Source organism: Lathamus discolor, chromosome W (genome assembly GCF_037157495.1).
Source record: "Lathamus discolor isolate bLatDis1 chromosome W, bLatDis1.hap1, whole genome shotgun sequence".
NCBI classification, from domain to species: Eukaryota; Metazoa; Chordata; class Aves; order Psittaciformes; family Psittacidae; genus Lathamus; species Lathamus discolor.
In genome coordinates, this window is record NC_088908.1 from 23,229,447 (window position 1) to 23,245,838 (window position 16,392).

The following is a 16,392-nucleotide window of genomic DNA, read 5'->3' on the forward strand; positions in this document are numbered from 1 at the left end:
AGGTACAGCTGGTATTGGTGCTTCACAGAATAATTTGGTGCAGGCTTTTCTGCAAATATCTGTCTTAATTCTAAAGTAATTTGGAAGGGAAGAAGGCAGAAGGAGCTTTTTGTACCTGTCTTGTACTTAAAGATGAAAGGTTTGCAGTGCTGTCCCTTGTTCCTAGCCCACAGTATGGGAATGTACCAGCCCTGGGCCAGGGTCCTTCTGCCACTGGTTCAGCCTGAAAGACCCAGAGTAGCCCCAAGATAAGCCACATTGTTTTAGTCACTGTATTGACATACTCTGAATGTTGTGGAAGCTACCCTCTAAACCAGAATTCTGCTCAGTGCTGAAAACATTTTTTGTCTTTCTAATTCCATGGGAACTGTAACGTTATTCTGTAACTTATTTCACTCTTTTCCCCCTTTTAGTTCCCAAACATTTATTGTGGGATTTTTCATTTAAAATACTTTCCTAGGGAAATTACTGTGACAGTGATTTAATTGTTTAATTAAAATCTGACATTGATGACAACAAATACAATAGGCATGAGGTGATATAGGCATTAAACAAGTGCAATTGTGGAATACATCAAGTACTCCGAGCACACAGAACAGCTCACAAAGAAACAATGTTCAGTATTTAACAGGTTAGCGAGTCCAAATTAAATGCCAAGACTTTTTTCTTAATATCTCTAAAAAAAGCAAAGAAATATATAGATGCATTCCAAGTGTTTATTTCCATTGCAAACACACCTATTTATGTTGTGTCATGGCCTACCAAAAAAGCAAATTCATACTAAAAATCTGCTAGTTGACTTCAGGGGTATTTACTCAGCCTGACTACAGGAACCTAGCCAGAGGTTTGGAGGTGGCTGGAATAGCCCAGTGATGTCCCATCACCCCCTGTGGCTATAGTAAGTCCAGTGATTACAAAATGGATGGACAGATTAATAATTGCATAAGACCCAGAAATATATTGAAGACAAAAGAACAAACCTTCCTCTGAATTCCTCTCCCCCAGCCCAAATCTCTCTCAAATGCTACAGCATATATTTCTTCTAGAGAAATACATATGCCCCCCTCTAGCATACCCCCACATCTCAGCAATAAAGGAGACAGCCCCATGCCCATTGAACCATGCATATGTGCCTCCATTATCTGGCTAGAACCACTTGGCAGTGTGTGTCTCGGCCCTCTCCTTTGGAGCCCTGCTGCATTTCTGCATCCCATCAATTAACACACTGCTGTTGGAATATCCCTTTCCATGCTTCTTGCTGAGCATCTTTAAACAGTAGCAGATCACTTCTGCAGCTTAGACAACCCTTTGCAATCGGTCACTGCTGATCATCTGCCCTTTCCCAAACCCCGAAATAACTGCATCTGCTCTAGCCTAATTCATGTAAGCTTTCCCCCCTTCTTGTATGCAACTTCATGCAAACAAACTTCCTAAATAAAAAGATAGCTTACCTGAGCAATGCTCAGAGTATAAAATAATAGCAATTGATAAAGGCAGACATCCCAACTCCAGTACAGGGATTTGATTGCAAATTTCCATTGCAAAGGAATACAGGGAACTAGAAATCTGACAAATGCCTTCAAATTGACCTGTGTTTTCACAATGCATGCTGTGTTTAAAATGAACAGCAGACTTTATAATTTGGTAGATCCTTCAAGTACTCTGGCCTTCTACACTTTGTTCTGATTCTTCAGACACATTTCCAAAAAGTACAAAGCTACATAGGTGGATAAAACTGTGGAGATCTTTTTCTAAGCAGGATTTCCTCCACCTCCCCCCAATAATTTTTAAAGCCTAAGTTTAAACAAGCTAGCCTGGAACATCTTTCTTACTCGATCCATACATTAGTACCTCATGCCCAGTTGGCCTCTTTGAAGAACCAGCCTGTTCCATGCAGTGTCAGGCAGAGGAAGGCAGCATGCAGCCACCTCGTGCTGAGCAACAGGACATGGTTGTGGTCCTTAAAAATTCACCCTAGTCAACTGCTTTCACCACAACCCTGGGCAGATCTGGCCCAGGACAAGCTGCTCCAAAGCCACTCGGCAGCCAAGCCCTATTTCTAGGGTAGGACTTGGTCTCCCTGCAGAACCCAGGGAACTGAAGCCACTTTACCCATATTTTACATGTCCAAGACAACTTTCTGAAAAGACAGTTATGTCCAGAAAGCCATTCGCTCTGCCTCAGAAAAACCTTTTGCTTCAAAGTCGTTCCTGTAATCCATATACATTTTTACAAATAACAACTTTCCTTTAAAGCACTGGTATTAATTCCATCTGTTCAAAATAACAGAAATGGAATTATACAATTCTATGTGCAAATAGATCAGATATGCTGTGAGAGTTAACCTAATAATTCAACTGTGTCTTTAACAAATTTGCTATGGGGGGAAAGAAAAAAAAAATAAAATCTTATTTTCCCTGCAGATCTGATACCGAGAGCTTTTTTTCTACTAAGCACATTAAAGGCTATTTGGACCAAAAATCCCATCTATGCATGTGTAGAGATACATACACAGAACCAAGCGGCATCTATAACATTACAGATGAGGCTGTATCAAGACTTCTAATTAAAGCAAGGGTAGTCCCTTCTTGTATTTTACTGTCTTTTTTAGCAATTGTCTTTTTGCCCAGAACAAAGAAACCTTGAGGGAAGTAAACTTTCAAGAGGAGAAACGCATGCACATATGTGTAATTGTACTAATGATTCCTGTACAAATTATTCCTCAATTCCTTAGATTTATTTTGGTACTTGTGCAGTGATTTATCTGGCCAGACCTGCAGCCATCGCTTGTTTGGTCCCTTCTTTACACACACACACACGCATACAAAATCACCTTTTTCTGCCCCCCAGTAGAAGTGGGAGCTCTTCCATCCTCCATGCTCTGGACAGACATGTCTAGGACACAGGGCAAACCTCTGCTATGGCTCCATCTGGCCATTCCCCTCCCCAGCCTCATCTTCTGCCCTCACCAGGAAGGGAAGATGCCCTAGGACTTAAACCCAGCACAAAGCCTGCACAGTCTTGGGCCCAGCTCCCAGGAAGGTGGGAGGCCACAGAGCATGCTCCCCACTTAACCCCTGAGCACCTCCAACCCTGGCACCCATTGAATCCCTCCTTTTCAGGGCACACAGGATCACCCTGGGAGCATGAAAGGACAAGAATATAGGAGCAGTGAAAGGCTGTCACAGGAGCACACAGAGGAGCAGCAGAACTGCTAAAAAGGGGGATGTTTGGTTTGTGTTAACTACCCAGACAGATGCACTCCGGCATATTTGCATTTATGGGATCCATATGTTGTCATGGGAAATTAGAGGACAGCAACACAAAACTTGAATTCGCAATGCAAATGCAAAGAAAACGTACATGGCTACCAGACTGTTTACACATGTTCCTGTGAAGCTGCCTATTTCTGGAGCATCAACAGTTACCAGATCTACCTTCTCCACATATTTTTCTTTGCCCTGCAAAAAGTGGGCATGCAGGCAGCAGCCATTCCCAGCCTGGCCCACCAGATCTACAGCCTCTGGTGGAAATATGCACTACTTAACTTAGACCAAGTACCAAAAGACAAGGGCTACTTTATTCTCGACTGAACATCATTCAAGCATATTTGTTTCATATTCAGCAACAACAGTTACCAATTACATGCACCTTTACAGATAGCACACCAAGCAGCCCTGAAAAAATTGACGAGCCCCAGGGCTTGTTGGTTTGGGATTCCCCCCTTCTTTTTTTTGGTTGGGGTTGGTTTTGTTTGGGGTTTTGTTTTTCTTTTTTGGAAGGGCAATTTAATTATTCTTCCATAAAACTAGACAAACCTATTTTGACACATTTTTAAGGGCAGCTTTTAAAGGCAAACTAGTAATGTACTGGAGTCTATGCATTTAACAATATGCATATTGTTAACCCATACACAGCATGCACATCACAACAGTACACCTTAGTGCTGCATTTATAATACATATAACTATGGTATGGATTAAACCTCGAGTCTAAAAAACCTAGGAATACCTTCCAAACACAAGACATTTCCAGTACCTTCTCAACTAGTGTGGCCCTTCTTCAATTTCTGATCCCCCTTCTTTCATCCCCCCATCCCACTGAAAGGGACTTATCAAAGTTCCAAAGGACTACCCCCACTGTAAGAAACCTGGATACATTTCATTACAAACATTAACAAAGATGCAGTTTATTACTTTTCAGTACATTAATGTTTTCCCAAATGGAAAAACTGACTGCAACTACATTCCTCATTCAGTACAATAAAGCCAAGAAGTTAATTATTTGGGTTACTAGGAAAAATAAAAATAGATTAAGAAAAAAAAAAAAAAAAGGAGGGGGGAACACCAAGGCTATTTAAAAAGCTTCTTTAGATTTTCAAGAGATGAGTTAATTCAGCTGTATCTCTGCCAATAATAAAATAGCCTCTTACAAAAAGAAAAGAAAAACATTCTTGAAGCCTGGACAGAAGTTTTTTACTAGTCCTTCTAAAATTCAAATCCCAAATTTCCAACGATTGGCTACATTTTTCACTAAGGCTAGAAAGGGGGGAGGAAATTTGCTGGAAAAAAAAATAAATAAAAAATCGCAGATGAACCCAAGCAGGAAGTGAAAAATGTTACCGTAAGGATAGAGAAATATTTATTTAATCAAACCAGACGTTCTGTTTGGACTAGAAAATGTTGCATCCTTTCCTAAAATATGAAAAATAAAAAACAAAGCAAACAAAAAACAAAGAAAAAAAATAATGGGGGGGGGGGAAGAGAAGGAAAAAAAATAAAAAAGAGAGATGGCTGAAGAGAAAGCAAGAAAGAAAAAGGCAGAGGCACAGCCGCCTCCTGGAGTTCCCCATTGCCCAGGACTATAGAGAGGCCCCTGAATAGGATTAAACTCACAAAAGGCACATTGTGCGAGGAACAAAAAAAGCTAAAAGTTATTGTAGAAGAAGAGGCTTTTTCCCTTTTTTTTTTTCTTTTTTTTTTTTTTTTTTTCAGAAAACGACAAAGCCATTACCAACGATGGCTGGTGAAACCTGTAATCCAGCACCCAGCGAAGCCAGGCACAGCCGTATCGATCTGATGGCCCGCCTCGGAGCGGAAGCCGCAAAGTCTGAGTGGGCACGTCCCGCGCCGCGGGGATAAGAGCCGCAAAGCCACTCAGCTAGGCTCCACGCCTTGCCCCGAGCAGACACTGGGGCAGTGCAAACACAAAGTTGTGCTTCGCTGCCAACGCAACTTTCCCAGGCATTCCCAAGGAAACTTCATCGGTCCAGATCCTAGCTTCCTAGACTGAATCTTATTGATCCAGAAGGTAGCTAATTAGCCCTTCCCGTCGTGCCTAGGTAATGAGGCACATGCGCACTACACTAATCAGCCATTTTTTTGCAGGAAACTAATTAGCAGAATAAAGATCTAAAGAGTTTTTTCTTTCCAGTTGTTAGATCTGAGTGCTTCCTACTCTGGTGATTGCTAATCCTACCGTCCCCTCCACCCCGACTGTTGCTGCTGCCGCCGTCGCTCGCGGTCCCCTCTCTCCAGGAGATTGCAAGCTCCCCGACAACGATGCCGCAGCTGGGCAGCCGCGGTGGCGGCAGTAGCAGTAGCAGTAGCAGCAGCAGCTCCAGCTCCTCTCGCTCGGTTCCGGCTGCTGCCCCCGGCTCTTACTGCTGCTGCCCCGGGCCCCTTCGTGGAGCGCGCTCCTGTCGCCGCAGCTGCCGCAGCCTGTATAGGATCTGGAGACCCTGCGCTGCTGCTCGGGATTAAAGGCGCCGCCGCCGGAGCAGTGACCGCGTAAGTGGCAACTTTTCTGCACTGTCTCCTGCTTGGGGTGTCTGGGCTGCTTTGTATGGGGTTGGTCCCGTTTTCCCTCCCGCTCGCTCCCACCCACCGCCTCGGATCCTCTAGCAAACTTTGTGCCGGTCGCCATCCCGGAGCCCTGTCGCTGGGGACGCGCAGGTGCCGGCACCATAGGGGCCGCTGCTCGCTCGCGGAGCCCCCGCCCTGCCTGGCGGCCATGGCCGTGGGGCGCGGAGTGGCGCGGCTTTGTCCGTGGCTGGGTGCAGGCGTCGGGGGCCCGGTGCTCCCCAGGACCCCGCGCGGAGAGAGGCAGCTCGGGCATACCCCGCGGGCGCGCCGAAAAACAAAGGGGTGAAGAAGTACTCGAGCGGCCCTCGAGCGGCCTGGCGAGCCCGAGTAATTCTGATTTTTGTTTTCCGCTGGCAGGTTCGGTTCTGGGAAGAATGCGGCTGGGGGATGGGGAGGTGAAGCAGTGAACAGCGCTGTAGGCCGATCCCCCTTTCTCACTTTCAGTTTTTAGTTGTTTAATGCTGAATCGTACGGTGCTTATCTAAATATTAGCAAATGCTCTTTATTATTGATTTCTCTGAATAAACTGTGCTCCTATCCCATGGAGGGAAGGCGGCTCCTGAGCTAGCCCTCCCAAGCGAAGCCGGGGTGCGCGGGGCCGCGGTCGGCAGCCGTGGGGCTCTGTGCACGCGTGTGGTACACATCCGCGGGCTTCGGGTGCGATATTTATCATTTAGGTTGCGTTTGTTGTGGTTTTGTTGTGGGGTTTTTTTTTCATTGCTGTTAACTATTATTATTTTTAATTTAAATTGTTAAGTTCCCTTTCCTCACTTTTCTTTTTTAGTACATATATATATATATATTTTTTTTTTTTCTCCGAGAAAGTCTATTTCTCTTTCAAGCTGCTTTCAAGCTGGGCTTGAAGCCGCTGGCGGGTTTGTCCTTTACTTTGTGTGGATATGGAATACAGACGTGTCCCTTCCTTGGCTGCCTTTCTCCTCACTCCCGTTTAATATGGACCAATTTTCTGGAGGCTCAGTGACTCCTTCCTTAGGGTCACATTGAGTTTGAATCCCAGTGAAGATGCAGGGATTCTGCGATGGAGTAAATGAGAGAATTAGGGACAGGTTGGCTGCTCAGAGGCCAGAACTCCCACAGCTGCCTTAAAAAAAAAATTATATATATATACACACACAAAAATATTTGGCTTTCCTCGCTGTATCAGAAATTGTAGCCTCCCCTTTCAGGTGTTTTCTTTATAGCTTAAAGCCCTCTCTTCCTTTTGTTTCTCCCCCCCCCCCCCCCCCCCCCCCCAGGGGAGAAGGGAGGAGGAGGGAAGATAAAAGGGGGAAAAAATGGGGGGGAAGAGTTAAAAATAAAACCCATTGAGCTTAGGCAAATAAGGTTTGGTCTCCGTATCCTGTTACAAAGCACTTTGAATATGCAAGGCATCACACAGGACCAGTTATTCCAGTTACAACAAACTTAAAAGGGGTGTGTGTGTGTGTGGAAGGGGCATGTTTAGATCGTAATTTCTTAAGAGCAAGAATTGTATTTAAAACTGTAATTTAATTTTTTTCCCCCAGTCTTTTTCTGATGTCTAGGGCTTGGTTTTTTTTTTTGTTTTGTTTTTGTTTTTATTTCATTACTATTATTAAAATCTTTCCATTGAGTTTAGGAAGACTGCTGTGAGCAACTCATTTTCTGTATTTTTGTTCCTGTATCTTGGAGGAGAGTTGGCAGGGATTCACTGGTTTGCAGCTACACAATATGTTATCATGTTTTTAATCAGTAAATCATTGCAGTGGTTATAGATTTACAATCTTAGGGTATTATTGTGAGGAGCAGTGCAGACTGCATGTACAGAACATACAAGACCATGCAGTTAACATGCTTGTGATCTTTGCTTTTAAACTGCTTCCCAGCCGAGCTCTGGCAGAGGAAGGGGAAGCTTTTGGCATCACACCTCCAAGTGCTTGATAAAAGTTTGTGCAAGGCTTCCTGCCAGGTACAAGCTCTGATGGGTGCTGCACGTGCCTTATCCTGCAGCACTGGTGGTAAGCAGCAGGTCAGGGGTGTGGGGGTCTGCTGGGGAGCCGGGGGAGTGGGCACCCCACTGGCTGCCCCCTGTGCCTGCTTCCCCTTTATTATGTAACAGAGCCCTCGGCAGCATTAAAAATTCAGCACTGTCTGGTCTGGCATCAAGCATAAGACAGTGTGGCTTTTTGGCTGTGACACCAGCCAAGGCTGGAGAGCAGCCGGGTGGAGGGTGGCAGTGGAGCGGAGTGCCCCAGCCCCCATAGCCCCCCACGGGGCTGTGCCGGGCCCGGGGCTCTCATTCAACCTCCTGCCTGAGGGCTCGCTTCATGAGCTGCCCTCCTGCCTGGGTCCTGCTCTGCAGGCTGCCTTCGACCAGAAACAAAAGCAAAGGCATATTAAAAGGGAGAGGAACTCTGTGCCTGGATGCAGAGGTTGCTTTGCTGTATTTCTATTTTCTCTCTCTCACACACACCTCTTTTCAAACATGGTGGTTTTGGGAGCAGTGGGCAGCGGGAAGTCTGCTGCAGCCCCTCTCCTGCAAGGCAATGGTGCAGCTCTTGGTAACATTGGACCTCAGCTGTGGAAGCCTCATGCCCTCCCATCCTGCCACTTGCCATTTGTTCACGCAGGACTGAGCCAAGGTGCTGCTTGGTGGCAGAGGCAGTGTGGGGCCTGGCACCTTTGCCTGTCCTTGTCATGGCTGCTGTTAAACTGGGGCCGGGCAGTGGCCACTTTGACAAAGGCAGAGTCGTGTCCCTCTTTTATTTCTCTGTTCTGACCCCCCACCCCGGTCCCATTGCTGTCATGCCAGAGGCCAAGAGCAGTGCAGAGGAGCAGATTTACTTTGGGCCTGGTCAGCAGTTGAACTGCTTCAGCAGGGATTGCTAAATTCCATGTGCCTGGCTGTATTAGCCTGTCTGTTAAGGCTCCTGCTTTCCAAAATAATGAGAGTAGTGATAATAATAAAAATGTTGCATGGAGAAGCTGAAAAATGACTAGTGGGCTTTTACATCAAGTTTATTCACACACTGTTGGGGCTTGATTCCCTTGTGTGAGGTTTTTTTCCACCGGTGTCAGGCTCGCTCATCTGTGATGGGAGAGTTTTCAGCAACCATCTTCTCATAGGTGTTGGTGGTGTGTGTACCGGCCCTGCTGCGATGCTGGAGCCGGAGGTGTGTTTGCACTGGAGAGATTGGTGTGGTTCAGGAGGGATGGGCTGGGAAGAGGCTAAGTGTTTCATGGCTCTGCTTCCCTTTACCAGAGTGTGGCCAGCATTCGGCCTTTATATGGTTTCAGGGGCCATGTCCAGCTGTTGGGAGGGCTGGGCCATGAACAAAGTTGGGTCTCACCTGATCCGCTTGGCTACATGTGGGACCCCCATGCTGCTTGTAGGGCTGCGCCTGTCGCCTGTCCTGCAGCCTACTGACTGTGGGGGCTTTTGCCTGGGAGATCCCCTGGGGCTGGAGCGGAGTGCCTACGGGTCTGCCCTCCTGTGTTGCTTCTGTTTTCTCGTGGTGAGGTGCTCCTCCACGATATTCTGGGAGCCCCTGGGGGAGGCCAGCAAGGGGAGACTGGAGGGATGAACATCTCCCGTGGGGAGCAGGGCTGCCCTTCTCTCCTCACCCCTGCTCTTGCCAGCTGAAATTCGGGCTGGTCATCCAGCATGTGGCTGGCGAGGGCTGTCCTGGCAGGAGAGTGGGAATCAAAGCATCTGTACACAGGCCTGGGTGCCTCAGTCTCTAATGGTTTTGACGGAGATGCGGTCTGTTTTCTGGAAAATCTGCATTCTGCGCCGTGCCTGAGGGGGGGCACGGCACTGCTGAATGTGGCAGTACCTAAACATAACTGGCTCACGCCGTGGGGTGAGGTGAGGGCAGGAGGGAGCAGGGCCACCCATCCCTCCTCCTACTTTGTCTCTCATCTGTGATTCGTGCATATGTGTTTGCTCCTGAGGTTGGGTTTGTGTGTAGGAGAAAGAGAAATGCCAGATAGTTTAAAACCCCCCAACAAACAAACAGGGAGATGAGTTGGGCTTCCCTTGTTGCTGATGGCCAGGAGGTGACAGCTCTTGCTGCAGTGTTGGGGATCCCACTAACCTGGAAGCACCAATGTGCTTCCACTCCACAGCCGCCCAGTGTGGCAGTGGGCTGCACCACCCTGCTTGTGCGGGTGATTCTCCTTCTCCTGGTAGATTCTGCAGGTCTTGCTTGGGTCCCACCATGCTGGTGAAGAGCAAGTGCATTCCATCACTTCCTTGTTGGCTCAGCCAGACAGATGTGTCCATCTGTCAGTGCAGGAGGTGGGTGTTCATCTCCACGGCATTGCCAGCTGCAGAGCGGTGGCATTCTGCACCAGGTGTGCACTGTGTGTGCTTCCAGAGGTGTACTGCAAATCCAGTTTAAAGTTCATTCCCATATGAAGTTATTTCTCAGTTGGGGGTGTTGGGAAGGAGACTTATGCTGGTGGCCATGCGGCTGCAGTTGACAGGTGGCTCTCAGCGTGTCCCAGAAGGGATCTGGGGTCCAGCTGTGCGGGATGGAAGGGCGGTGGGACAGTCTGGTGCTGAGGTTCCCTGCTGCTGGCAGGCTGCAGCCACCCTGCTTTGCCCTTGAGTTTGCTGCTGGGAGAAAGATATTTAGCTGTTGATTGCAATTTCATTATGTCACAAGTGCCAAACATGCCTCTTGCTAATAAAGGCAAAGTAGAGCAGCAATATGGTGGGTTTGTTGGTTTTTTTTCTACCCCTGGAAAACAAATGTTTCCCGGTGTTTTGCACTGTGTAGTGCACGTAGTTGGGGAGCAGGAGGATGCTGGCCCTGTAGTGGCCAGGCTTTTGGGTCCTAAATCTGGTGAGGGCTGAGCCACGTGGGTTCCCTCACTTGGCAGTGATGCTGTAGCAGATGATGTGCGTGGCAGTTCTAGTAAAAAGGTTTTCTTCTATCTTCCCTCTGGGAGTATCTGTGAAAGTGGAACCTGCATTGCATGTAATGTGTTAGCTCTTAGTAAATGCTTGTTTTGATGGCACAAGGGTGCCTGCTGGGGAGTTGGTGCCTCCTCTGGCAGGATGGGAGTAGATGTGCTCTGGGAGCTGCTCCCAACCCCTCAGGTCCTGGCAGCAAAGCACCCTGCATCCTGCCTTGGGTGTGCCTCAGGGCACAGTTTCACTTCCCTGGCCCAGTGGTAGCCTAGCTCCAGAATGGCTGATTAGGTTGGTACAGCAGCAGGAGTTTTAACCCTCCTTTTGACACACTGTCACTGACTGTCTTGTGCAAACAGGCTGATGCTCCCCTCAGAATTCAGAGCATGTACTTAAATGCTGATAGTAACATTGTGATGATATGCTTGATTCTGAGAGGTTGGGTTGATGGGTTTCCTGAATGTCTGTGACGTCTGGTATGGGCTTGGTGGTTTTTGTTCTTTCTTGTTATAGTGCAGTTGAGTGAAGAAGGGGGAGGTGAGGGAGGGTGAAGAGGCACAGCCAGCTGAGCTGCACTCAGATGCACCTTGTTTGGCTTGAGAGCTGCCATCAGGTGCATGTTGTTTGGGATGATGCAGAATGTTGGGGTTCTTCACCAAGGTGTTTTTGGTGACATACCACATAATGGGAAAATGTGCTGGCAGGCCTGGAGGTTAGTTCAGAAGACTTAGCAGGGGGAGTGTATGAAGCACAGAGCTGTTCAGTGTCTTGAGCATGTTTGAGATTTGCAGGATCTGATAACTAAAGCTGAGGTGTGAAGGTGTTAAGGATGCAGGCTGTGCACACAAGCTTGTGCATTTTACCTATGCCTCTTGTGTTGCAGAAGCTTGTGCGCAGACCCTCGGACGCCTCCAGAAGCAGAGCAGATGGGCTGCCCCCGAGGTGTTGAGGTGCAGTAAGTTCTTACAGTACAGCTGCAGAGGTGATGCCGTGAGGCTGTAGCTCCCTCCATTTGCTCTGTTTGACGGTGTTGGTGGTCCATGTGCAGCAGCAGGAGCTGGTCTCAGATGAGCTCAAGCAGTGTGTGGTGGCCACTGGGGCTTCAGTGGTACTGCCTGGGCACTGTCGCCAGGGTGGGCTTTGCTGCTGGCACGTGTTCCCTGGCTGGGCTACGGTTGCATTGTTCTGCTGGTGCAGGAGTGAGTGCAGATGGGCCAATGGGGGTGGCTGGCTGGAGGAGCAAAGCATGGCTGGCCACCGACACCCCACTGTCCTTGTGTGCCTCCCACTGCAGCACCGTGACTGCACCAGACAGAACTGTAGATGTCAGGCTTTGCACAGAAAGGAGAACAAGGAGGGGGAGGGAGAGAGAGACAAGTGCACAGCACCAGAGCTGTGAGCTTCAAATTAACCTTCTGCTTTGTTGGTGTCTTGGGTGAGGTGCCTCCGGGCCCCCCAGTGAAAGGGGCTCAGAGCCAGTTGTGGTTTACATGCTGCTGAGCTGGCATTTCTGGTGCTGGCAGTGGCGCTTCCCTCCCCAATGGTGCTGGGGACGAGGGGACAGCAGGTGCCTAGGGCAGTTGCTGGGCCTGGCTGCTGGAGGTGAAGGCACCTGCTGGGTCCCCCGGGTCTCTGTGCACCCCAGGGTGCTGCAGCCAGCACTTTCGCCTCCAGCTTTGAGGAGCAGGAGCTCTGGCCTTCCCTCAGGGACATGGGTCTACAGTACCCAGGCGTTTGCCCCTCGAAAACTCCTTCAGATGTCAGAGCCTAAATTTTTCCTCTTTAATGTTCTTCTGTTAATTTTGTCCCTTTTAGTCTTACATACTTCCTTCCCCAAGTCATTTCTTCTTGCTGTTTTTCATCTTCCACAGAGACAGTTAAAAGCAGTTTAACACTGGGAGCTTGTTTGGAAGTCAAAAGATCTATTTTAGCTCTGACACTGACTTTGGGCAAGCCAATCATAATTTCTTAAATTCCCAGAGCATTGTTACATCCAATAACTCACAAGCTGTTATACTTTGCACCCACTGCTCTCTGGTACACAAATTCCTTCCCACCTGGGGCTGCAGTACTCTAGGCATGATTGCACTCGAGTCCTTACAGAAGGATGTCCTCTCCTCCTCTGTCCACATCATAGATGAAGTAATTCATGCTGTTGGCCTTTCTTGTTTTCCCAGTGCTTTGTATGTGCCAGAGGATTTTGTTCTGGCACCTTGGAGAAGAGGGAGGCAGCAGAGTGGATGCATTTGTAGTAATGTGGCAGGTCTGAACCTGGCCAGGCAGATGCTGCTATTGGCCAAATAACTGGTTTCTGAAGTAGCAGAGGGTCATGGTGTTGGACAAGGGCCGGGTATCCCACACCAGCACACAGCATACATCCTGCTTGATGGGAACATGACCTTTCTCTGTTAGCCACTTCTCCACAACATCCCACTCCAACAGAACAAGCAAAGGGCACAGGCTGGCAGCAACACCTGGTATACCACCTCCTCTCCCCTTTGCCAGCCATTCACTATCCACCACAAAGGTCATCCCGTTGGTCTTCCTCCAGCATCAGCCTGTCATGAGGCAGTGCATGCTTGTCTTCCATCATCCTCACTCCGTGGCCAAATAATTCAGCCCAATTGCTGGCACACTCCTCCCACTGCCTCTCCCTCTGACTGCATTGCAGAACCAACGCAATGCCCACAGGAGCTCATCCTGAGGAACAGGATGGAGTTCACAATGTACACACATCATACATGGCTCTGTTTAGGCTTGGACTGTCTAGGGCCACGAACCCTGGCCAACACATCCAAGCCTCCTACATGCCAGTGCTCTGCTCCAGAAAGCAGCAAAACCAGGAAAGGATGAAAAAATGTTACAAGACCAACCATCCTGCTTCTCTAGCATTACCCACCCTCCAGGAGGTGCCAAGCCACTCTGAGCAACCCCTTAGCTGCCCTCAGAATGGCAGGTACCCTTTCCCCACTCCACAAGCAGGGCTAGCACTCATCACATGCATTACCCTTGTGGAAAAACCTGGCTCAGACAAGACATTCACTCCTCCCCTCCTCCACCACCGTAATAAAGGACAACTGAAGCAGGACGGGCAATGATCCCACCAGAACAAGGTCTGTGACCAGGTAACTGCAGCAAGGAGACAAAGGAACAGGGCCCTGCTGTGCTGTCTGGGAGCCCAGTCACTTGGGTGACACACAGGTACTGCAGGGTTGAGCTCTGCTCTGTGCAGCTCTGGCTGGGCTCAACTCAGTAGGGGTAGCACAGCTGACTTCTCTTCGTTGAAACCTCCCAGATGTGCCCAGGGCTCTAGACCTGGGTGCCAGAAGCTCCCTGCAAGGTCCTCCTGCTGTTGGCAATGCAATTGGAAGTGTCGAACCAAGCAGTCCTCCATCAATGCTTCTCTGAGTAGTATCACTTTGACTCTGAATGGATAGATGCTCTTTCCTTGGAGTTGAGATTTCTTTCCATATATTCTGCATGGCTGCTGGGCCGTGAAATTAGTTACTGCAGGCAGAAGCTGGATGTCAGGACTCTGTTTTTTCTTCCTTCAGTCATCTTTTTCTCAGCCCCTTCTTGCCTCTGGGTGTGAAGCCTGTGAAGTATCAATGATTAGCGAGATGCTTTTGATGAGATTCTGGAAGAAGCACTGGCCATCCTCTGGAAATCATGGGTTACATGGTGTCACTGGTCTTCAGTGTGGTAGAGCTGTCCACTGAGCTCTCCATCCTCTGTTGAAACCATGGCTGGGCCTCTCCTGGTGTGCTAAGGCAGGGACAGTGCAGTGGCAGTCTGCTGAGCTGCTGAGGCCAAACAAGATATACCCTAGTGTGTTTTATTACAGAAAGCTAAGAGTACGAGCAAACCAGCTCCCTCCTTACTGCCCACCTCGGCCCATGCAGGAGGAGCTGGGTGCCTTGCAGGGCTTTGCAGAGGATTCAGACCTTCAGAGGTTTAGGTGCCACCTAAATAGAACTAAGGTGGCCAGCAGGATATTTGGGAGCAAAGTTCTTTGCTGCAGAATTTGTACTGTGCCTTCTTCAGCTGGGGCTGGTGAGGGTGGTGGGAGCAGGAGGGGGGCTGCTGGTGCACTGGGGCTCTGGGGTGGGATGTGGTGGTTGGGTCCCCACACTGAAGTTCTCTACCACTAGCCCCAGGAGAACCTGGGTGGAGAGGTGGCAGGCACTACTGAGGGTGCCCAGTGGGTCTTCTACATGTTAAAAAGAAAAAAAAAAGCTGGGGAAACCAAAAGAGCTATAGCCTTCCATTTAAACATAGCATGCCAAGAGGAAAAATATGGTATTTTTGTCACAATTTTCCCCATTCAAAATATTGGGGATACTAAAAGCTCTCTGTATCTTGGAGGAGGCCTTGCTGGATTATAGAGAAGGAATGGATGCTTTCTTCGCTTCTATTTTAATTTACCTTTATTAAGACTTCCACTCACTTTGTTAATGCTGGTACCTGGATGTTGAATAGTTCAGCCCCTGCAGACAGTACCGAGTGATGCTTGTGGCTGCAGGGAACCCAGGCAGCTTCTGGGAGAGGAAGTGGGTCTGGAGTCAGCCCTCTGATGGCAAAACAGGCGAGGGACAGGCACAATTTGGGAAGGAGCAGCTTTCCTCTTGCTTCTACTCCCCAGGTCACTGTTGGAGCATGTGACACATCCAGCAAGAGGATCCCAGGGCAGTTGTAGCTGCAAAGATGATGTTTGAAACTGCTTTTGGAGACTGCTCCTGCCCCCTGACAACTAGAAATAAAAGAGGACTGAGAGTCTTATGGTACAGATAGTTTACAGAAGGAGAAGATAATGATAAAATAAGTCTCCTTTTGATAGAAACAGCTACTTTGGATACTGCAGCAGAAATGATAAGAGGGTTTGTTCTTTAATGGTTTCATTGTGTGTGGATCGTAAAAGTGGGTTTTGGTGGGGTTTGTTGTTATTTTGGTTGGTTGGTTTGTTTGTTTTTTAAGGTTCCTTCTTCCTTGTACGAGCTTGTTGCGCAGCAGAGAAACACTTAGCAAAAGTAGAGCATGTGTTTTCCTAAAATGAGATTGCTGTGGCATGTTTAGAACTTGAAACTGTGTGACTTTGAAGTTGACTTCATTTCACACTGGTGATATCCTTTTAACTGTCTTAACAATGCAGTTCAGCTCTGAGAAGTGTCTGGTAAAAATCTGGGCTTGGTTTCTGACTGTTTCAAAGCTTTTCATAACAAATACCCTCTGCTTACCAGCAGCCCTTCCTACTTGGAAAAGTTTGTATTGTTTCATTATTATTTTTTCAAAGGATTTACTTACACATTAAAATGTCTCATGGACATTATTTTCAGTTAAAAAAATGTTTGGCTTAATTAATTAAGCAGTTACAAGTTGTACTAAAACTAGTCGATTTTGAACTGAGAGTGTACACAAGCAGGTTTATGCCCTGGTGAGCAAATTGTGCTATGTTCACATGCTGGCCATTGAATTTCTGAGCCTTACTTATGGGTACAGACTCTGGGCAAGTAAATCCCAGGGATCCAGCCTGTGGTGCTGTGCAGGGGTAAGATGAAGCAGGACCACGAGCAGTGTTGCAGAGGCCAAAGTCTTGTCTGTATTTGAAGCAGATACTGCTGCTAAGGGCAGTCT

General features: G+C 48.1%; 1 protein-coding gene across 5 annotated transcripts in view; it reads left to right on the forward strand.

Moving 5' to 3' along the window:
• Window positions 1–5,146: 5,146 nt before the first annotated feature.
• The window catches only part of LOC136004252 (zinc finger homeobox protein 3-like), a 208,134-nt gene continuing 196,888 nt past the window's right edge, over window positions 5,147–16,392 (forward strand). The window contains exons 1-3 of one of the 5 annotated variants that reach the window (XM_065660586.1): window positions 5,147–5,341; window positions 5,434–5,789; window positions 11,645–11,711. The gene's annotated coding sequence lies outside the window, so the exon portion shown is untranslated. Of the gene's footprint in view, window positions 5,342–5,369; window positions 5,790–11,644; window positions 11,712–16,392 lie in introns of those variants that run through there. The other 4 variants (XM_065660583.1, XM_065660584.1, XM_065660588.1 and 1 more) reach the window with 4 other exon arrangements.